Source organism: Dendrobates tinctorius, unplaced genomic scaffold, assembly GCF_039654945.1.
Source record: "Dendrobates tinctorius isolate UK_male_01 unplaced genomic scaffold, ASM3965494v1 ptg000120l, whole genome shotgun sequence".
Classification (NCBI taxonomy): domain Eukaryota; kingdom Metazoa; phylum Chordata; class Amphibia; order Anura; family Dendrobatidae; genus Dendrobates; species Dendrobates tinctorius.
This window is the reverse complement of record NW_027361788.1, coordinates 44,984,252-45,008,159: the sequence shown is the minus strand read 5'-3', so window position 1 is coordinate 45,008,159 and position 23,908 is coordinate 44,984,252. Positions and strand designations below refer to the sequence as shown.

Sequence of the window (23,908 nt, the reverse complement as noted above, 5' to 3'; positions counted from 1 at the left end):
CTGCGCTCGCTGTGTGGTAATAATGACCCGGTAATGCAGCTCTGCCGGTGTGTCCTGGGTGCTCCTGTTACTACGCTCGCTGTGTGGTAATAATGACCCGGTAATGCAGCTCTGCCGGTGTGTCCTGGGTGCTCCTGTTACTGCGCTCGCTGTGTGGTAATAATGACCCGGTAATGCAGCTCTGCCGGTGTGTCCTGGGTGCTCCTGTTACTGCGCTCGCTGTGCGGTAATAATGACCCGGTAATGCAGCTCTGCCGGTGTCCTGGGTGCTCCTGTTACTACGCTCGCTGTGCGGTAATAATGACCCGGTAATGCAGCTCTGCCGGTGTGTCCTGGGTGCTCCTGTTACTGCGCTCGCTGTGTGGGAATAATGACCCGGTAATGCAGCTCTGCCGGTGTGTCCTGGGTGCTCCTGTTACTACGCTCGCTGTGCGGTAATAATGACCCGGTAATGCAGCTCTGCCGGTGTGTCCTGGGTGCTCCTGTTACTGCGCTCGCTGTGTGGTAATAATGACCCGGTAATGCAGCTCTGCCGGTGTGTCCTGGGTGCTCCTGTTACTGCGCTCGCTGTGTGGTAATAATGACCCGGTAATGCAGCTCTGCCGGTGTGTCCTGGGTGGTCCTGTTACTCCGCTCGCTGTGTGGTAATAATGACCCGGTAATGCAGCTCTGCCGGTGTGTCCTGGGTGGTCCTGTTACTGCGCTCGCTGTGTGGGAATAATGACCCGGTAATGCAGCTCTGCCGGTGTGTCCTGGGTGGTCCTGTTACTCCGCTCGCTGTGTGGGAATAATGACCCGGGTCCACATCACTTCCGGTCTCTCCGGCTGGCCGGATTGCATCCTGGGGCCACGTCACTTCCGGGGGACGGGCCCGGGCATCTGCAGTACTTCCGGGTGGCGGTTCAGTCACGGCGATTCAAACTGACCCGCTCTCCTGGAGCTGGAAGCCGACAGGCGACGCCCCTCCAGGGGGCTTCGGAGCAGGTTGGACATCGCCCGCACCAATTCAGGTGCACTGACTAGCGGCAGGTGGGCCCACACAGCCGTTCCTGCACAGAGATGGAGGATCAGGTGAGAACCGAGACGGGGCCTGATGGCCAGGGTCACGTGAGTACCTCAGCAAAGGTTACTGCAGGACCCTAAGTAGGCAGATCCCACAGGCACATATTCTGTGTGTTTTAGGGGACCCCAGCAGAGAAGGAGTCTAAGAAAAAGTGCCCAATCTGTGCCAAAAAACTAAAGGACACATGGCATAAGCCCTTATGTGACGCATGCACCAAACGCATAGTGGGGGATGAGCAAGCCACTATCATGGCTAACATGAGATCCATTATAAGGGAAGAGGTACAGGCTTCAGTATCAGGCCTGAGATGCCCCCAAACTCTGCAGCAGATTCCCCAGGTATCCGGTAAAAGGCCAAGGGAGTCGGACTCCTCGTCGGAGGAGGACCCGTCCGAATCAGGACTAGAAGAGGAGCAGATGAGAGAACCCACAGAGAAGGGGAAGAGATCTCTTTTCGTCCGGGGATACGGAAGGACTGCTGGGTGCAGTAAGACACACTATGCAGATTGAGGAACACCCAGAGACTCTATCGGTACAGGACGAGATGTTTGGGGGGGCTGCGATCGCAAACCTCGATGGTATTCCCAGTAAATACGCATATACGAGCGATGATCCTGGAGAAATGGGAAGAGGCAGAGAAGAGACTCACGGTCCCTAGAGACTTTAAACTGTGCCTACCATTCGACCCAGAGGAGGTCAAGGTCTGGGAGGAAATCCCAAAAATGGATATCCCAGTTGCAAAGGTGTCTAAAAAGAGTCATTCCCTTTGAGGACTCTTCCAATCTGAAAGAGCCCATGGACCGGAAGGCAGACGGCCTCTTAAAGAGAGCCTGGGAAAGTTCGGCTGCGGTCATACGGGCTAATATAGCAGCAACGTCTGTAGCGTGTTCAATGCACCTGTGGATAGATGACTTAGAGGAGCACCTTACAGATAGAACCCCAAGGGAGGCTATTCTAAAATCCCTTCCCCTGTTAAAATTAGCCACCGGGTTTCTAGCTGATGCCTCAGCGGAGACATCAGATTTACGGCCAGGAATCAGTCCCTGACTAACGCGGCCAGGAGAGCCATCTGGCTAAAAAGCTGGGCAGGGGATATACAATCCAAAAATAAGCTCTGCTCAATCCCATTTTCGGGAGGCAAGGTGTTTGGGCCTGTGCTCGATGATATTTTAGAGAGCCTCTGACGAGAAAAAAGGTTTCCCGGAAGAGAAACGTAAAAAATATCAGCCCTTTCGTAGGCCCCTTTTTAACCAAAGAACGGACTACAGAGGGAAGGGGAAAACTGGAAGATGGAGCTACCTCAAAGGGGAGAGAGCAGGGGCAGAAATAGGGACTCCATCTTCTCCGGGTCAAACTCCCGAAGGAAATGACGCCACCAGAGTAGGGGGGAGATTGCTCGAGTTCCTAGGAGAGTGGCAGCAAATTTCCAGCAGGCCGATTTCTGATAACCAGCTCACACCTCCATTCTGCCTCCCCCATGTGGCGGGACATTCAGGACCTCCTGACAACGGCTGCAGTCATCACAGTACCCGCGCGAGAGGAAGGCAGAGGGCACTACTCGAGCCTTTTCTCAATAAAGAAGCCGTCAGGAGAGTCCAGAACTATAATAAATCTCAAACCCCCTAAACAGGTGGCTAAGATACAAAAGATTCAAGATGGAATCAATAAAATCTACAATTCCCCTCCTAGGGAAGGGGGTGGTAATGTGTACTCTAGACTTAAAGAGTGCATATTACCATGTCCCCATCCAGACCATCAAAAGTATCTCAGGTTTGCAGTGAGGAAAGGGGGCAGGATCTACCATTATCAGTTCCGCTGCCTCCCCTTCGGTCTAGCATCAGCCCCAAGGGTCTTTACGAAGCTGATGGCAGAGGTAGTGGCCTACCTAAGAATCAGAAATATCACGGTGGTCCCTTACCTAGACGATTTCCTCATCATAGCAGATTCAGTGGCCCGGCTCAGGCTCGACTGTCAGTCTTTGATTTCCACGCTGCAGAGCTTGGGCTGGATTATAAACTGGCAAAAATCAGATCTAATGCCCAAGCCAAGAATAAAATTCCTGGGAGTAATATTAGACTCAGAAGAAAGAATGTCTTACTTTCCAGAGGGAAAACAGACCAGCATGAAGGAAAGGATTCGCCAGTTCGCAAGACAGAGGGTCTCTATCAGGGAGGCCATGAAGATTCTAGGCCTGATGACATCCTGTATTCCCTGCGTCAGGTGAAGCCAGTTCCACTCTCGAGATCTACAACGGGCAGTTCTATCTTCCTGGGACAGAAGACAAAGCTCGTTGGACAGAAAGATCCGATTGTCTCACGGGTCAGAAATTCTCTTTTCTGGTGGACTGTTCCGAAGAATCTACGCACCGGTGTCTCATGGATCCAATTCCCGGAGGTCATAGTTACCCCAGACGCAAGCCAGCAGGGTTGGGGCGGACATGTCCAAGGAAGATACTACCAGGGACGATGGGGTCGAGAGGACAGCAAGGAGTCCTCCAACTTTCAGGGAGCTTCATGCGGTATGGAAAGTATTATCGTCGGCCCAGTCACTGGTGAGAAACAGGCATGTCAAAGTACTATCAGACAATACCACAACAGTAGCTTTCCTCCGTCACCAAGGTGGTCCAAGACACCCAGGACTGCAGCGCCTAGCCGAACAGATCTTCAGATGGGCAGAAAAGAACACCCTCTCTATCTCAGCAGTGCACCTAAAGGGTGACAAAAGCCAGGTGGCAGACTTTCTCAGCAGGAGAAGAGTAGTCGCAACGGAATGGGAGCTGAACAGCGAGGTATTCGACAGCCTATGCAGCCGGTGGGGAACGCCGGAGATAGACCTGTTCGCAGTCAAGCGGAACACAAAGCTCAGGAACTTCTACTCTCTGAAGCCTCTAGGGAACCCGGCAGGAATCGACGCTCTGTCCCAATCATGGAGCAGGGGCCTGTTATATGCCTTCCCGCCTCTCGCTCTCATACCGCGGACTCTCAGGAAGATCAACGAAGACAAAGCCAGAGTCATACTAATAGTGCCATTCTGGCCAAAGAGGAGTTGGTTCCCCTTGCTCAGGAAGATGGCAGAAGAACCCATTCTTCCAGAAAGAAGGGACCTCCTCCGCCAGGGCCCGGTTTGGCACCAGAAGCCAGAGTCACTTCAATTGTCGGCCTGGATCCTGAGCGGCAGATCTTAAGATCAAGAGGCCTATCAGACGACATCTCTACCCTGCAGGCGAGTAGAAGACTGGTAACTGCCGCAATATACAACAAGATCTGGAAAAGATTCTGCAGCTTCTGTGGAGAGATGACAGTTGAGACTGACCGCCCCAATATCCCAAAGATTCTGGACTTCTTGCAGGCAGGGTTCAAAAAGGGTCTTAGACCCAGTACGCTAAGAGTACAGATTGCAGCCCTTAGCGTGTTCTATGACTGCGCCCTATCAGCACACCCCTGGGTAGCCCGTTTCTCCAGGGTGGTTCAGAGGCTGAAGCCCTTGATAAGGAAGTCTGTTCCCCCCCCCCCCCCCCCCCCCCCCCCGGGACCTTTACCTAGTCCTCAATGCGCTATGTAAGCACCCATTCCAGCTAGTGGCAGACATAGGGATTGGTAATCTCTCGATCAGAACGGCATTTCTGGTAGCGATCACGTCAGCAAAGAGGCTAGGAGAACTTCAGGCCCTGTCTATCCAGGCCCCGTATCTTCAGGTGTTTGACGAAAGATTAATCTAAGACTTGACCCCGCTTTCCTTCCAAAGGTGGTCTCAGATTCAAACATGAATCAAGAGGTAGTACTCCCTTCATTCTGTCAGTTCCCTAAGAATAAAAGAGAGCGCCTACCATAACCTAGATGTCAGGGAGTCGGTTCTCGGGTACCTAGACGCAACCAGGCCTTGGAGAAAGATAATAATTTCTTCATTCAGTACAGTGGTCCGAATAAAGGGAGGAAAGCGGCTAAATCCACAATCGCAAGATGGATTAAGTCCACAATTAGTCTAGCCTATAGCGCACACAGGGGCAGAATCCCCCAGGGAACCTTAAAGCCCACTCAACCAGGGCCATGGCCACGTCATGGGCAGAGAGGGGGGGAGCCTCGGCGGAACAAATCTGTAGGGCCGCATCCTGGTCCAGTCTGAGTACCTTCTCTAGACACTATAAATTAGATGTGGTATCAGCACAATTGGCATTTGGCAGAAAGGTACTCCACGCAGTAGTCCCACCCTAGGATCAGTCTCCTTTGGTACTACTCCATCGTGCTGTCAGGTGGTGACCTGGAAAACGGTAATTAGACCTACCGGTAATTGTGTTTCCAGGAATCCATCCTGACAGCACTGTTAGTTCCCTCCCTAAGATATTCATCCGTACTATTGTGATGTAACGTGTATGTGGAAATTTGTGTAAAAACCTTCTTGCATCCATCCAGATGTTACTTTGAGAAATCACTGAATGATGGCAAGGGGAGGGTCCTTTTGAGCTCTCGTGGTTTCCTGTCCCACTGTGGATAAGAAGGACGTCCTCCATTGTGCTGTCAGGATGGATTCCTGGAAACACAATTTACCGGTAGGTCTAATTACCGTTTTTTCTCATCCGAAATCGGACTGAGAAAAAAAATCGCAGCATGCAGCGATTTGCTGCGATTTTCTGATGAGACTCGCCAATGCAAGGCAATGGATGCGATAGCCGTTTGTTATGGATACATTACCATTCTGTGTTATAGAACGCTGTAATGTTCTTGTAAATGACTGTAGAAAAATAGTTGCAGATTAAAAAAAACGCATTGCATAGGGATGGATAACAAGAAAAACGGATGGTGCGATTAAAAATTGCATGACAATTGCATATTTTTGGTCCGTTTTTTTTCTATCCAGAAAACGGACCGTTTTTTAATCGCAAATGGATATGAACCCTAACTGCTCTCCACATCAGCCGCTGTGTCCTGAGTGGGCCTCTTGTTACACTCACTGCGTGGTAACAATGAACCGGTATGGCTCTCTGTCGGCCGCTCTGCCAGTGTGTCCTGGGTGGGCCTCTTACTACGCTCACTGTGTGGTAATGACCCGGTAACACTGCTCTCCATGTCAGCCACTCTGCCGGACGTGCAGTTGTGTCCTGGGTGGTCCTTACTACGCTCAATGTGTGGTAATAATGACCCGGTAACATGGCTCTCCAGGTCTGTCAGTTACGGCGACACTAAACTTGGCTGGTATTTTTCTCTTTGGAGCCAGCAATAAATTCTGAAGTTTTGGAATAAACTTGTCACTGTGTTTTGGGCCCTGTACTGTTATTTTTCCATTGCTGGAGCCGTGTAAGGACTGTTTTTATTTTTCTAAATACGGAGATAGTTTAGAATAATTCAGACACCGTATTTTAGTGTCTTCACAATGGCTCCAAGACCCCTAAACCTAGATCACTATGGAAACCTTCACTAAAGGGTTATTCTCTTGTCAGATTTTGTCAGATGATGCTTCTAAATACAGGAGTTGCAGCTCTCTAACAGCCTTGGGGACTCAAACATATTTTTCGAGCATGCCAAAGACAGAATACACTCGGTTATCACACGAGCATGCTTGGATAACACCTTATCCAAGCATATTCACGCATCACCAGATATGAACACTTTTTTGTTTACAGCTCATTGCTCATGAGGCAGCAGCCAGGCTCGGACTGGCCCATAGAGTAAAGGGGGTTTTACACTAAGCGATATCGCTAGCAATATCGCTAAAACGTCACTGGTTTTGTGACGTTATAGCGATATTGCTATGTGTGATACTTACCAACGACCAGCTCCCCCGCTGTCCATCGCTGATCGCGCGAGAATGTCCGGCTCCATTTCTCGTCGGGCACTTCCTGCTGGGCTTCCTGCTGGGCTTCCTGCTGGGCTTCCTGCTGTGACGTCCAGCGACGCGTGGAGGCGGGCGGGAGGACGCAGGATCGCTGTGTGTGAATGGTAAGTATCGTGCGCTGTGTCGCTGCTGCATCGCTGTGAGATCTTTCTGTATGAAAGCTCACTAGCGATCATTTAGTGATGCACCAGCGATCCTGACCGGGTTGGATCGCTGGTGCATCGCTAAATGTAAAAGGGCCTTAACAGGGGAATCCCCCGGTGGGCCCCTGTGCTGATCTGGGCCCCCAACCCCACTGTTTGGGCAGTACTTGACATAATTCACTTGATTCACTCTGTATAGACAAAAAGCAGCATCTCATCATTCATTAACCAAACTATCCAGTATGTTATTATATAGAGATATAGATAAATTTGTGAACGAGGGTAGTGTAATATTTCCAGGTGAAAAGTGGGCCCCCCAAAGTCAATGTTACTGGTGCCCTTAGCACCCCAGTCCAACACTGGCAGCAGCAGTAGTCTATTGTCTGCGCTGAAGCTGGCCAACACTAGGAGGTAACCACCCTCCAGCCATCCTGGTCAACTTCAAAACATGTGCTTACAAGCTCAATAGAAAAAAAGCTGGTAGGCACTTCACATGCACTGCTGTTTAGCAGCTGTGGCTGGTCTCCAAGGTAATGTGTTGAAAAGAAAAGTGGTGCTATCTCGAGAATCGCTAAAAATTTACTTAAGCACTGAATTGCAAAATTGCTTATTTTTGAGTGCTGTTTGGCAATATTCATCTATGAAGATTTTTCAAGAGCAGATGAAATAAAAAACTGCAGCTCTGCTTTTTTTTTTTTTTTTTTTTTTTTTTTACCAGACTTTCAGATTTTTTTAATTTTTTTAACTAATGTGACACTTTTATGGCCTAGCTCTAGGGGTTAAAAATGTGGTAATAGCAATTATGTAATTTTTTTTTTACAAAATATTTATTTATTTTTTTGCATTAATAACTTTTCTTTTTAGTCCCATTAGTGGACATGAATGTTCTAGATCACTCACATAATACACAGCTACTTCTGGATTGCAGTGTATTATGCCTGTCAGAGTTGAGCACAATGATTCACAGGACCCCAGTCCGGCAGCCACTTTGATATTCCATGGCCGGCAGACCTCCTCCTCTTCTGACTACCAGGCCCGGTGCCATGTTGTGTGCATCACATTGCAACAATGGCGTTAGACTGGTTTTACTAATCAAAGGAGGTGTGGGGGATGCTGGGAAGTAGAATGTTCACATGGCCCCGATCCGGCAGCCTTGGACTACCAATGTGGCCGCTGGACCAGGGTCCAGCAAATCTTTGCCCAGCCCTACCTGTCTGATAAATACTGCCATTCATTCTGAGGAGGTTGCGCCTAATAGACCAAGATGGGAGCAATGAAGGGCGATTGTTAGCCCCCTTTATGCCCCTCAATATCCTTTGAGAAAACTACGGTATGTGGATTCGTGTTATTAGTTCCTGTGTAGTGTATAAATTGTACCAGAGTGACTTCATTAATAGCATCAGTGTATTTATAAATAGTGGCGGTGTTCCACTTTAAATAGTTTGAGTGCCCCATAGGTAGATCACTCCTACTTTATGAGTAGTTTTTGGAGACAATAGAGGACACTACCAAACTTGAATTTCTATCTGGGGTTGCTGGAGACATTTACTTGAACTATACACCATTTTTGGTGACTTCCCCACCCGCTGCTCTTCTCGAGCTTCCTGTGAGACCAAGCACTGTCTGCATCTCAACATCGTACATAAGTGCGGTTTATCCTCCTCCCGGGATCAGCCGCAAACAGTGATTGAAGGCCTGGCGTGAATAATTAATCTCCGCATACCTCTGCAGGCACTCAGCCTCGGATTTCCATCATTCATCCTCTTACACAGCAGTAATCAAGGAGCTCTTGGGGCTTCCCAGAGACTCCATAATGTATGTACTCACCAGGACTGATTCATCATTTGTTGTCTTGTGGGATCCTTTGACCATTTTTGCACCAAATTCTTCAGAATTGTGCAAGCGGTTCATGAATTTTACACAGAATCCAAAACGATCGTTATTTTTCTCTTAATCCTTTTTTTCTTTTGTGCAATTTAATTTTTTTTTTCAAACTTTTTATTAGTTTAAAACAGTACATAACACACGAATAACATGTCATAGAATCCATGTTGTCTTTTCCATTCTGTTCAATATGACATTATTGTTAAAACAATAAACTTATCCAAACTCTACTCATTCTGTAATCCCTCCCCTTAACCCCCCACCTCTCTGAATTTGTTAATTTTTATGCAAGAAGGTAGATGAACATGTCACATGTCACCCAGTTACGTGTCAATTTTGCAAAAACTGCGACTTTTCCTTGAATTTAAATTTAAACTGGTTGAAATGCCAATGTATTTGAAATTTCTTTCCTGGATGAGATTTGATTTCGAATTACGCTTTTTATTTAACCTTATAATGAACTGTGAAAGAAGTTGGTGATGAAAATGCAATACCATTATTACTCTGTTGCCTTATTGGGGGACACAGAACCGTGGGTGTTATGCTGCTGTCCACTAGGAGGCGACACTATGCATAATCTGAAAAAGATTAACTTTGTCTCCTCCTCTGCAGTATACACCCCTGGACGGCGTCAGCCTTCTCCAGTTTTTGCTTAGTGTCGCAAGGAGGCACACCTTTTTCCTTTTTTTTTTTTTTTTTTTTTTCTTTCCCTTTCGTCAGAACAGATGAAGAAAAGTGGGTCTCCTGTGAGACTCCCGGCATGGCTCCTTCCTTGGCCCCCTTTTTAGGGGTGCCCAGCAGTTGAAGTGGAGATGGCGGTTCCCCATGTCGCTCCTTCCCCAGTCCTTCGGGTACTGGTCCGAAGTTGAGACCCCCCCCCCTCCTTCCCCAACCCCCTTCAGGGTCTGGGTTGAGGTTGAGGCAAGGATGAAGACCCCCTGACGGTGACAGACGCACCCTCCCTAATCCCCCGCAGGGGGCATTAGGTTGAGACGCCGCAGGTAGGGTCGGGGTACAGACAGCATTCTGCACCAGGGACCCCAGACCAGCTGTGGGATCCTGCTGGGGCCGGGAGAGGGTGCAGGCAGACGTGGCACAGCAGAGACAGGGCTTTCTGCTCCCCTGCCTCTGCAGCAGCAGTGGCTCCATGGCGCTCCAGGGACCCCCACACAGGAACCGCTAGCCCTGCTGCCTCCACCGCTAGCCAGTCGCCCATTCCGGGGGGTCCGGTGCAAATCCGACCCCCTCCCGGACTACTGCGCCGCTCTGGAGCCTTCCTGGGCATCGGGCCTCTAATTTAGACCGCGGCTTCGGCCTAGCCGAAGCTGCCGCCTTTTCCACGCCCCCCGGATGACGAAAATGACACTGCAGTGTCATAGAAGGGGCGGATCGAGGCAGGAAGGGCGCGCTTTTACATGGCCCAGCGCCCTTTTCCAGCTCTCCGCCCCCTTCCCTCTCCACCTCAGAATCCGGTGGCCATCTTGCTGCACCTGGAGGAAGGCAGCACAGACTCCGGGGGGCACAGGACGTGGGGCTTATCAGCGCTGGACCTCAGGGGAGCACCGGTGGGGTAAGATCACAGCTGGGTCCTTGGTACTCAGCTGTGAATTCCTATACCATATAGCGCTCTCCTACTCCTTTTTCCTCTGCGTAGATACCCCTGTAGGGCCTCTATTAATCAGCCTAGGTACTATGTCGGACTCAAAGAAAAGAACCAGGCAAGACTGCTTTTATGCAGTCTGCACAGCCTGCAAGGTCACTCTCCCCAGCGGCAGCACGTATCCGCACTGCCGGGACTGTACCCAAAAAACCAGAGCAGAACCCCAAGAAGTCCCTACCAACGCTTCTGCGACCGCTACTGCGCCGGAATGGGCAACTCAGATGTCGCAGTCTGACACAGTCCATAGATAACCTGACCTCCACATTACTGCAGGGTCATGTCTCTGCTATAAACGTTACCCAGCAAAGGGACGTCCGGTCTCACGTGCAGGGCGCTTCCGACAGTTCGAGGCGTAAACGGACCCACAGGTCGCGTTCATCTGCGTCCTCACATAGCAATAGGCTTTCCCCCTCCAGGGAGAGAGACAGTGGCTCCAGGTCACCGAGTCCGTCCCCTGATAGGGAAAGACAATGCGGATCTCCACAATCCCAGACCAGGGAAAACCTCCGCTCTAGTTCGCCCACTAGGGAGCTCCTTAGCAATGCGCAAGACTCAGAGGGCATATGTGACTCCAACTCAGATAACGAAACAGAGACCGCTCTGCTCCCTTGTCCCCCTAGCAATACTGCGATAGTTGAGGATATCGTCTCTTCCATCCTTCGGGTGCTGGACATTTCAGATCCAACCCCGGATGCACCAGAACACAAGATTTCCTTTGAAAGTGTTCAGAAACCATCGAAGGTCTTCCCTAATCACCCGGAATTTCAAAAAATCCTTTCTAAGCATTTTTCGCAGCCTGAGAAATTCGCCAATCGCAAGTATTTGGAAGCAAAGTACCCCTTCCCACAGAGACACCAAGGATTGGACAGATCCGCCTGAAGTGGACCCTCCAGTCTCTAGACTAGCAGCACAAACGCTTCTCTCGCTGCCGGACAGTTCAACCCTCAAGGACACAGCAGACAGGCAGGTTGAACGCATGGCTCGTTCAATCTTTGAAGCGGCAGGTGCCTCTCTGGCTCCCGCATTTGCTTCAGTTTGGGCAGCCAAGGCCATCATGGCCGGGGCTGATCTTTCAAAAGAGCCTTCAAGCCTCAAACCCTCAGCTGGCGGACCAGGCGGTGCAAATTGCAGTGGTAGCAGATTACATGGTCCATGCAGCGTTGGACTCTGCAAGAGGGGTAGCGGCAATAGCATCAAACGCCATCACAATCCGGCGTATTCTCTGGCTAAGAGAATCGAAAGCGGATGCGGCCTCAAAAAAGTCCCTAACAAATCTCCCGTACTTCAGTGGCCGTCTTTTTGGTGAAAAGCTGGATACAATGATATCCAATGCTACCGGGGGCAAAAGTACTTCCCTCCCTCAATTAAGACCAAAAGACGTAATCAATCTCGTTTCCGATCCTTTCGGAATTCTTCAGGCTGGTCTGTCTCGCGCCCAGCACAAAACCGTAGTCGTTCCCCCCCCCCCCCCCCCCCGCAGGGACAACACACGTGCGGCACAGAGGCCGGACAGGAACTGGCAGTCAAAGGCAAGCCAAGCGAAATCTAAAGGAGAAAAACCTCAGACTTTTCCCTCATCTTGACTCATGCCCTCCGGAAGACACCCCACTTGTAGGCGGACAACTGCTACTCTTTCAGCAGGTCTGGCTGCCTATTACAGACGACAAGTGGGTCAAGGAAATAGTGTCTTCAGGATACAAAATCGAGTTTACTACCAGCCCACCGCACAGGTTTTTTCCCATCTGTCCCTCCAAAATTCCCGCTCAAAGCTCAGGCCTTCCATCAAGCGGTTTCTTCCCTCCGGCAAGCAGGAGTCATGGTGCCGGTCCCAGCAGAAGAGCGCTTCCGAGAGTTCTACTCCAACCTGTTCGTGGTGCTCAAGAAAGGAGGCAGCGTCCGACCCATACTAGACCTCAAGCAACTCAACAAGTATGTTCGAGTTCGTCACTTTCGCATGGAATCCCTCCGGTCAATCGTTGCGTCCATGGAAAAAGGAGAATATCTCGCCTCCATAGACATACAGGACGCATACCTGCATATACCGATTGCTCCCGCCCATCAGAGGTTCCTCAGATTCGCAATCAACCAAGACCATTACCAGTTTGTGGCCCTCCCGTTCGGTCTCGCCACGGCTCCCAGAACATTTACAAAGGTCATGGCAGCTACCATGGACGTTCTGCACTCCAGAGGCATAGTAGTCGTTCCATACCTGGACGACCTTATCAAGGCCCCCACCCTCAAGGACTGCGAGGTCAACGTCTCGATCACGATCGACACTGAGGCGCCTGGGGTGGTTAGTCAATTTACAGAAGTCCTCGACTACCCCGAGTCAGTCTCTGACCTTCCTGGGGATGTTATTCGACACCTCCAAGGGTCTGGTGATTCTCCCCAGAGACAAGGCACTGGCTCTCCGTCTGGGAGTTCACACACACCTCTGCAAGTCCCCCAGATCTCTCCGGTATGCCATGAGAGTACTTGGCAGGATGGCAGCAGCAATGGATGCGGTACCGTTTGCCCAGTTTCACCTCAGACCCCTTCAACTGGCCATCCTCAAGTCCTGGGACAGGAATCCGTTCTCCCTCGACAGGGAGTTCCGGTTATCAGCAAAAACCAGGAGGTCCCTGCACTGGTGGCTCGAGCCAACCTCGCTTGCAAGGGGAAAATCCTTTCTCTCCGGTCAATGGAAGGTTTTGACCACCGACGCAATCCTTATAGGTTGGGGCGCGGTGCACCTGCATCACAGAGCGCAAGGCAGGTGGTCACCAATGGAAGCGACCATGCCCATCAACATCCTGGAAATCCGGGACATCTTCCTGGCGTTGAAAGCCTTCCATCACTTGCTAGCAGACTCTCATATCAGAGTACAGTCGGACAATGCCACGGCAGTGGCATACGTGAACCATCAAGGCGGCACCCGCAGCATCCAGGCGATGACCGAAGTAACACGTATCCTACAATGGGCGGAGAATGCGAGGTCGGTACTCTATGCGGTCCACATTCCGGGTGTGGACAACTGGGAAGCCGACTATCTCAGCCGACAAGGAATGGACTCGGGGGAGTGGTCTCTCCATCCCGAAGTTTTCTGTCAGATCTGTCATCGTTGGGGCACCCCGGACGTGGATCTAATGGCATCCCATCTCAATGCCAAGGTTCCCAATTTCATGGCCAGGACGCGCGATCCGCGGTCGCTCGGAGCAGATGCCCTGGTTCAGGACTGGACCCAGTTCCAGCTTCTGTACATTTTTCCACCTCTTCCCCTGATCTCCAGAGTCCTGAGGAAGATCAAGCAAGAGGGAGTTCCCACCATCCTGATCGCTCCAGACTGGCCCAGGCGTACATGGTACGCCGACGTCGTGCAACTCACAACAGACGCTCCCTGGCATCTCCCCACACGTCCCGACCTTCTGTCACAAGGCCCGTTCTTCCACCAGAACTCAGGAGCTCTCAATTTGACGGCGTGGCCATTGAGACCTGGGTTTTAACCCAAGCAGGTTTTTCACCGGAAGTCGTTAAAACCATGATCAGGGCTCGAAAGCCAACTTCAGCCAGGATTTACTATCGTACCTGGAAGGTTTTCTTCACATGGTGCGAATCTCGTGGGCAGATCCCACTCCCCTATTCTCTTCCAAGGGTCCTCTGTTTCCTTCAGTCAGGCCTGGACGCTGGGCTATCCCTGGGCTCGCTGAAGAGCCAGGTGTCAGCGCTTTCAGTGCTCTTTCAGAGGCGTATTGCTAACGAGCCGCAAGTGAAGACTTTTTTCTCCAAGGGGTTTCCCGATTGGTTCCCCCCCCTACAAACGTCCGTTGGAGACGTGGGACCTCAACCTGGTCTTGACAGCACTACAGTCACCTCCTTTTGAACCCCTTAAGGAGGTCTCACTCCGCTTTCTATCACAGAAAGTGGTTTTCCTGGTGGCGATCACCTCGCTACGCCGGGTGTCTGAACTTTCAGCTCTTTCCTGCAGACAACCCTTCCTGGTTTTTCATCAGGACAAGGTGGTTCTACGTACAGTCCCATCCTTCCTTCCGAAGGTTGTGTCCAGCTTCCACCTCAATGAGGAAATCTCACTACCGTCCCTTTGCCCGGCTCCCGTTCATAGGGTGGAGAAGGCTCTGCATATGCTTGACCTTGTCAGGGCATTGCGTGTTTACGTGTCTAGAACTGCTCCTTTCCGGAAGTCTGATTCACTTTTCCTTCTTCCAGAAGGCGTTCGCAAGGGCCTACCGGCTTCCAAAGCCACCCTTGCTAGGTGGATCAAGTCCACCATTCAAGAGGCTTACCGCCTCAACAATTCTCTTCCGGCCGGTATCACGGCACACTCTACGCGGGCGGCAGGGGCCTCTTGGGCCATTCGGCATCAGGCCTCGGCACATCAAGTGTGTAAGGCGGCCACTTGGACTAGCCTGCACAAATTTACAAAACACTACCGAGTGCATACCCAGTCCTCAGCGGATGCGAGCCTGGGTAGACGGGTCCTGCAGGCGGCAGTACCCCAAGTCTAGGGGACTGTCAGCACAATATTCATCCACTGCTTCCCGCCCAGGGACTGCTTTGGGACGTCCCATGGTTCTGTGTCCCCCAATAAGGCGACAGAGTAAAGGAGATTTTTGTGTACTCACCGTAAAATCTCTTTCTCTTAGCCTTTAATTGGGGGACACAGCTCCCACCCTGTTGCCCTTGCGGGCCGTTGTTACGGTTGGGTTCTCATATTGTTGTTTGAGCTCGTTTATAGTAGCCTTCTTACAGGCATGGTTATGTTTCTGGTATTTTCCTCCTAATGCTTTTGCACAAAACTGGAGAAGGCTGACGCCGTCCAGGGGTGTATACTGCAGAGGAGACAAAGTTAATCTTTTTCAGATTATGCATAGTGTCGCCTCCTAGTGGACAGCAGCATAACACCCACGGTTCTGTGTCCCCCAATTAAAGGCTAAGAGAAAGAGAGATTTTACGGTGAGTACACAAAAATCTACTTTTTTTGGGGTTTGTATTCATGGTATTTTCCCTAACATCTCTTCAGGTCAGTATGATTACAGTGATACTAAGTATATATAATTTTTTGTTTAATTTTTTTTTTTTTTTTATTGGAATTTTGTAGAAAAAACATTGTCACCATTTTTCTGAGACCAGTAACTTTTTTTTTTTTTTTTTTTTTTTTTTTCTCCTTCCCCCATGACGGCACCACGGAGAGAGGATCCGCCCATCAGGGACAGGAAACCTACAGATAAAAAGGTGGAACCTTTTTCCTGCATCAGTTGGTTTCCAGCCCCTGATAGGGAACCTACAGTCCACGTTGGAAGACATACCTGCGGATCGTCGAAGGATGCCAGGCCCGACCAGACCAATCCAGGCAGCGGGGGTTCCCTGCCTCTGCTAGTGCGGTAGCTTGAGGCGCCACTGCTGGGGTCAACAGACCTTCAGGGTGAGCGGGGAGAGGCTGCAAAAGAAGATGGTCCGCAGGCCGCCTCTCCCGGAGCATGCTCCCGGACTGTTACATGGCCGCAACGGGGCTTCAGAGAGCCTATGCGCGGGCTGGCGTGCCCTAATCACGCGAGCTAGCACCGCAGGGTATTACTGGGCAATCCAGTAGGGCCCACAAGCTGTGCTCAATGACGTAAGAGTCCGCAATGCACGACTGGGTAATCCAGTCAGACCAGGCGCACAGTGTTTCCTCTTTAGGGAATTGGATGATTTGGGTCAGGTGGCTGGGGGAGGTACCGCAGGTATTTAGGCCAGAGGGAAGCACTAAAACAGTGTTTCTATTGGAGCTCGGGCGTTCTCCAACCATGAGTGACCAGTAGCATAGAGCAGACAATCTTTGAGGAAACTCCGGGGCTCTCAGATCTTAGGTCTTTGAGTAAGACTCAGGTAGAAAACACCTTCAGGTCTCTTTAAGAATCGAGAAAGAAACGGCATAAAACCAGACACTGGTCCCAATGATGCCGGGTCTAGGGAGTGAGGGAGGTGACTCAGATACTTCCAGTTTATCATCGTCATCTTCCAATGGGGGTAGAAGTGGATGCAGCTGTTTTCCGGTAGAGGAAACAGCTTGTTAGGGCGGTCAGAGCCACCATGGGTTTGATGGACCCTTGGCCCAAGAAAACGGTTCAGGAGATTGTTTGTGGGCTAGAGGAAAAAAAGAGGAGGTCCTTTCCATTGAATTAAAAAATCCAATCCTTAATTAAGAGGGAATGGAAAAAGCCAGAAAGGAAAGGCCTTCTTACCCCCAAAAAGAAAATATCCATTTGAGGACCCTGTTTGCTCGTTCTCGGGGAAAGGCACCAAAGGTAGACATGGGAAATACCAAAGCCTCCATAAAATTTGCCCTTCCCTTTGAGGATATGGACAAAAAAGCAGATTCTTTCCTGAAGGGTTCATGGGAAGCTGCCGGGGGTAGGCTAAAACCAGCAGTATCTGCCACCTGAACGGCCAGGTCTCTAATGGTCTGGCTGGAATCACAGCTAATGGACTAAACCTCTAGAGACACGATACTAAATTCTATACCCGTAATGACGTGGGCTACTGCCTTTCTGGCGGATGCGTCTGTGGACTCGGTTAGGCTAGCCGCTAGATTGGCATCCTTCTCCAACGCAGCCCGGCGAGCACTTTGGCTTAAGTGTTGGCAAGGTGATCTCCAAAGTAAAAATTGTGTCCATCCCCTGCGAAGGCGAGTTCTTGTTTGGCCCCACGTTGGATGATATTCTGGATAATGCAGAGGATAAAAAGAAACGCTTCCTTATCCTCTCCAATCAATCTTATAAACAGTTCTTTCTGAGTAAGAGTTTTATCCAGACGAAACCCCCCCAAAAAATCCCCAGGATAAGTGGGATGATAGAAGGGGTAGAGGCAAGGGGTTCATGTATAACAGGGGCCCCATTGACAATTAAAAGCAATCCCAATGATGATTTTCCCCAGGTAGGGGGAAAGGTTATCTTTCTCCTGCAAAAAATTACCAACAGTTCTTGTATATTGGACCTGATAAAATCAGGCCTAAGACTTTTCCATTCTCCTCCCCACCCATCTTTCATAGTGACTCCTCGGAGATCCTCAAAAGAGGAACAGCTATCCTTAGAACAGGAGATTTTGGGTCTAGTGGATAAGGCAGTTCTTCAGGAGGTCCCTCGCCAAGAAAGAGGCAAAGGATTTTATTCCCCCCTTTTCCTAAGGAGAAAACCGGATGGGATGTTCAGAACCATTATAAACTTAAGGAAACTGAACAAGTGTCTGAAAAGGCAATCCTTCAAGATGGAGACCATAAAGTCAACAGTGAAAATGCTATTTCCTCTGTTTCATGACTGTTCTGGTTCTAAAGGACGCATACTATCACGTCCCCATCCACAAGCACAATCGGAAATTTCTCAGGGTGGCAGTCACTATGCAGGGAGTGATAAGACATTACCAGTTCAGTGGTGCAGTGGTAGCTACACAAGCTATACACAAGAGACAGTAGAATGAGCTTCAAAAAATACAAGGATGTTTACTTAAGGAAGCAAACAAATGGACAAGGTGCCTGAGGGAAAAACCCTCTGGACCACGACACAGAACCACGTAGTGGAGCATCGAGAAAGGTGTACCCCTATACAGGGATTCCCCCATCGCAACACCAGGTGACCTTAATGCCGCGATACCCGGACCAGAGGGATGAACCATACAGACCGTATATAGGAGGTAGCGAGAATCCTGGAAGTTCTGTGTAATCTCAGAAAGGCTGATCTAGCCAGCAATGATATCTGGATGGTTCCGAGAGGAGAACCTTGGTCAGTCTGGGGTAGAAACCGGAGTGTCCAGAAGGATCCAGGAGAGGGAACTGCCAGCAGAGGATTCTGAGGAGACAGAGGTATTAGAATAATGCAAACAGCCTTCAGAGCACAGCAGAGTGTGGCCTGAGTGGGAGGCAGAGATCCCACAGAATGAACATTGTTCAGGCACCTCCCTCAAGGGGAGGATGCCTTTTATGCACAAAACATCACAGCACAGACAGCCCTAATAGAGAACAGGTGCCCTGCTGTTTTAAGTATGTGCAGGAAGCAGGGCGCGCCTCCCAAGAGCATTACCAAGAGACCTGCCAAGGGGATGCAGGTTCTTGGCAAAGAAAGGAGCCGCTGATTGTCTGGAGCCATGGACAGGGTGAGTAGTACCAGTGGAGCTGCGAGATAGGCGCCGGTCTCCCTGTGCAGCAGAGACCGGGCCTGCGGCTGAGGGCATGACACCTTCCATTTGATGTGGCCATAGCTCCAAGGGTGTTCACCAAGGTAGTGGTGGAGGTGATGGCACACTTAAGGGAGCAATATATCCTGATCGTTCCGTACCTAGACGACTTGTTGATGATAGGCAACTCCCCCAACACTGCAAAGATCAGTTAGAGAGTCATGAGTTCCTTAACCAACTTAGACTGGCTTTTGAACCTAGGGAAATCCAGAATTGTGCCGAGCAAGGTACAAGAATACCTAGGCATTATACTAGACTCAAACAGGAGTGTCGCCTCCCGGAGGAGAAGGTTCCAAAGATGGTAGAACTGGTATCTCGAGCAAGGGATCTCCCCTCCACAACCTCGCGGAAGGCGATGTCACTTCTAGGGTTCATGACATCCTGTATCCCGGCCGTTCAATGGGCTCAGGTACATACCAGAGAGACTTAGTGGGAAATATTGTCAGCAAAAAACTCTCTAGAAGTGTGGTTAACCATATCTTCGGAAAGGTCTCTCTCGCTACAATGGTGGATGAGGGACAATCTAACTCTGTGCATCCCTTGGGTAATATCAATTTCCCAGGTCTTGGCAACGGATGCAAGCCCCAGGGGGTGTGGGGCTCACCTGAACGACCAGATAGCCCAGGGGGTCTGAACGGAGGAATTAAGACCAGAGTCCTCTAACATGAAAGAACTGTTGGCGGTGAAGTTTGCCCTCTTAGAATGAATTGAGCAGCCTTCGGTCACACCACGTCAGAGTATTTTCTGACAGCCAAGTAGTGGTAACTTATTTGAATCACCAGGGAGGAACTTGGTCCCGCCCGCTTATGGAAGTAACAAGGTCCATTTTCCAGCTAGCCGAGGACAACTTGTGATCTCTGACGGCACTCCACATAAGTGGGGTCGAGAATAAAACCCAGCTGAGACAGGGCAAGTGGGAACTGAATCAGGCAGTGTTTGTTCAGATTGCAGAAAAGTGGGGGGTACCCGGCCATAGATCTGTTCGCCAATAGTCAGAACCGGAAAGTGGATGATTTCTGCTCAAAAGAACCCTTGGAGAACCCCGTCACATTGGACGCCTTCATGATTCCATGAAGCTACCATCTAGCATATGCCTTCCCCTCTCTTATCCTGATTCCAGGAGTCTTGATTAAAATACGGGAGAACAAGGCAAGAATGATTTTAATAGCCCCCTTCTGGCCAAGGAGGACCTGGTTTTCTTGGCTGAGGATGATGTCTATCTCTGACCCTTGGGTAGTTCCGGAGCTTCTGGACCTTCTGTCCCAAGGGCCTGTGGTTCATCCACAGGTAAAAAATTTGCACTTGACAGCCTGGAACTTGAGGGCTCTTCTAAGCAAGAATGGGTTTTCTCCAAACCTAGTTTTGACTTTGCTGCAAAATAGAAAACCTGTGACCACCAAACTATATGGGAAGACCTGGAAGAAATTTCCTTTTAGCTTTGGGCTCCAAGTTAGTGGCACCCCCCCCCCCCCCCCATCTATCGGCCATCTTAGAGTTCCTGCAGAAGGGATTGGAACAAGGGCTGGCCACAAGTACTTTAAAAGTTCAAGTTGCAGCTTTGGGGGCCCTGTGCAATTGCAACCTGGATGGGAATCAGTGGATATCTAGGTTCATCAAAGCATTGGCGAGGTCTAGACCCATCCCCTCCAGGTGTACTCCCCCATGAGATTTAAACTTGTGCCTCTCAGCCTTGACTAAACCTCATTTTGAACCCTGTCAGAGGCTTCGCTGAAAGTCTTGTCCCTAAAGACTTCACTTCTGGTAGCTTTTACATCAGATCGTAGGGTCAGTGACATCCAGGCTCTGTCGTTCTGCCCGCCTTTTACAGAAATTTTAGAAGATAGATCTGGTCCTTTTTTATGGCAAAGATAACATAATGACCATTGTAAACATTGCATTAGGTTAATGCATATCTCATACAATCTAAGGGTACCGTCACACTTGGTGACGCACCAGCGATCCCGACAACGATGCCACCCGGTAGGGATCGCTGGTGCGTCGCTACTGAGATGTCAAACAGTCAGATCTCAACAGCGATGCAGCAACGCTATGCAATGATACGATGGTCATTGGGACCCTGTCTCTCAGACCTGTAGTATTGAGGTCGTTCATCGTTGTCCCTGTCAAACACAGCAATGCATGCTGGCCAGCAGGACACCAGCGATCAAAAAAAATGGCCCAGCACATTCGAGCACGATCAGCGACATCGCAGCAGGGGCCCGATCGCTGCTATGTGTCACAAGTAATGAGATCGCAGGCGAGTTCACTGTTGCGGCACAAATCGGTGACGCAACAGCGATCTCGCTATGTGAGACGGGGGCTTTAGTTTATACAAGATTAGGTCAAACAAAAATACCCAAACAATACTAATTTATCCCCATATGTCCATATATTTACTAGTTTAAAGTGATTATAGTCTGACCAACAATTTTCTGTCCATATACTCTCTGATGTATTTATTATGATATATTTTAGTTAGCCCAAACTACCACTTAAGTCTTCCAGCAGATGCCAATCTGAGTTAACAAAAGACACCATTATCTCCTGAATTTCCCCAATAGACAGTGACGTTTCTATAAACATCCTCCACTTTTTAAAAAAAAAACTTTCCCATCATCTTGTCCTTCTGTCTTTGTCTTTTTTCCAGATATGACAGAGTAACCCTACCCTTATCTCCTTTTGTCCCTGGAAGTGTTTTGGCAAGCCAATTTTGCAAAATTAAACGCTTTGTTATCAATGTAATGGTGTGAAACAGTTCATGCAACTTTTCCACCTCTTGTTTTGCCTGTCGTATAGTGAAACAACCAGCATAATGGGTCGATGTCCACCCAAATCCCACACATCTACAGATACATATCTTGAATCTTAGCCCAAAGCGCTTGTGTTTTAGGACATGACCATATGCCATGCTCCATGTCTGTTTTAGGTGTGCTACATTTGGGGCAACTTGTTAGCCTCTCAGGGTTTTGTGAAGTTGGCTGTATATTGGATTCGCATGTTATTTTGTGCATTATCCTAAACTGACTGTCCCTCCACTGTTCATTGATGATGTTTCCTTACCAGTTACCAGCCGTACAGTATTTTATGATCTATCTTGTATGTGCTTTTCCCATTTGTGAAAAACTGTTCCTGATGGACGCAGTGTATCCTTCAACGCCCCATATATGGAGGAGATCGATATTTCCTCAATGTCCCTGGTAACCAGATCACCCCACACATCGGAGTCAATTTCCCTCCTCACATCCTGTAAATTATCTAATACATGATGTTTTAATTGACTATAGAGCATCAGATGGAATCTTGGCAGTTTATATTTGTCTATCACCTCTGGTCCCGCTAACCAACGACAGTCCTGAAAATGTATTAAGTCTTCTAACGTCTGTATACCTTTTCTTGTCCATTCTATATATAGTTTATTTTCTCTACCTAATTTAAAGGCTGGGAATGCCCAAGGATTCAGGTGCTTTGACACCTTCCATGACATTTTTCATTTTTTTCCTTACTGCCTTCCATGTGGCAATGGTGTCTCTACAGATTACCCAGTGTTTAATATCTGGCGGTATGACAGCGGCGTGTGGAGAAGTGCCGTCAAGTCCCATGGACAACAGAATTCCGATTCTAGTGAGTAACCAGTATAGCGCCCCGTCTTTTTAATCCAATCAATTACATTTCTCATTAAGCATGAGAGATTATAGCCTCTAATATTTGGCAATCCTACTCCCCCTCCCTCTTTTGAACACATTAAAGTTCTCATAGCAAGTCTCGCCCTTCTCCCTTTCCATATGAATTTAGAAAGCCTTATTCAGTCTGAGAACATCTACATGTCGAATCAGCATTGGAATAGTCTGTAATGGGTACAGTAGTCTCGCAAAGCTTGTCATTTTAATTAGATGACAACGTCCTAGTAGTGAGAGGGGTAGGTTCCCTCATCTTTCCAATTCTCTCTATTTGTCGATAATTGGTTTATAATTTAGGTCATATCTGTTTCGGCGATTTTCCCAAATTTATTCCCAAGTATTTTATAGATGTCGCTTTCATGATACCCATTGTAATATTTTCCTGGCCTCGTTTTTCGGTATTTCTCATGAACAAAATCTCACATTTACTCTTATTTAATCGAAAGCCCGAAAATTATCCAAATTTTTCAATCTCTGATAATATAGGGAGGTCTTCTTCTGGATTTCTCATAAATATAATTGTCATCTGCAAATAATGCAGTTTTAACCATCTGTTTTCCCACCATTATTCCCCTGTAGAGGCTATGATCATTTAGATACCTTGACATAGGTTCTATTGCCAGATTAAACAATAGGGGGGATAATGGGCAACCGGTCTTGTTCCCTTCTTCAGCTCGGAGGTTTCTGATTGAAACACCGGCGTATATATCCTTGCTTTGGGGTTATGATATAGTACCGTCAAAAACTGCCTAAATGGGCCCACCAGATTTATTCTATCTAATACTTGACCCAGCCATGGCCACCTCATATTGTCAAACGCTGTTTTTGCGTCCAATGTTCTGGTCACTTTTTTTTAGATGCTGGTTTCTAGTCACGTCTAGTAATAGCATAGCTTTCCTGATAATAGTAATGGCTGACCTTCCCTTTACAAAGGCTGTTTGTTTCGAGATTAATCTTGGCAGTATTCTAGCCAGTCTATTGGCCATTATTTTTGATTTGAGATTGACCTCTTGATTTATTAATGATATCGGTCTATATCCTGAGGGATCTTCTAAGTCTTTCCCTCCCTTTGGGAGAAGGTTTATGTAAGCCGTATTCATAACTTCTGACATAACTTCCCCTTGCAGAATACGGTTATATAAATCTTTAAGTATGGGAATTATTTGTCTACTCAATGCTTTATAAAATGAACCATTCAACCCATCGGGTCCAGGGGCCTTATTGGCTCCCAACCCCTTTATTGGTGGCTCAGTGGTTAGCGCTGCAGCCTTGCAGTGCTGGAGTCCTGGGTTCGAATCCCACCATAGAATGGTAGAGTTGGAAGGGACCTCCTGGGCCATCTGGTCCAACCCCCTGCTCAAAGCAGGTTTCGCTAAATCATCCCAGTCAGATGTCTGTCCAGCCTCTGTTTGAAGACTTCCATTGAAGGAGAACTCACCACTTCTCGT

At 49.0% G+C, this 23,908-nt stretch overlaps 1 protein-coding gene across 2 annotated transcripts in view; it reads left to right on the top strand.

Annotated features, from left to right (window-relative positions):
- LOC141046717 (myoD family inhibitor domain-containing protein-like) overlaps positions 1 to 23,908 on the top strand; it is a 38,831-nt gene that overhangs the window by 1,345 nt on the left and 13,578 nt on the right. Inside the window, exon 1 of one of the 2 annotated variants that reach the window (XM_073541335.1) lies at positions 20,532 to 22,404. The exons of the other annotated variant lie outside the window; for it this stretch is intronic. The gene's annotated coding sequence lies outside the window, so the exon portion shown is untranslated. Of the gene's footprint in view, positions 1 to 20,531; positions 22,405 to 23,908 lie in introns of those variants that run through there. 2 annotated transcript variants of the gene reach the window in all.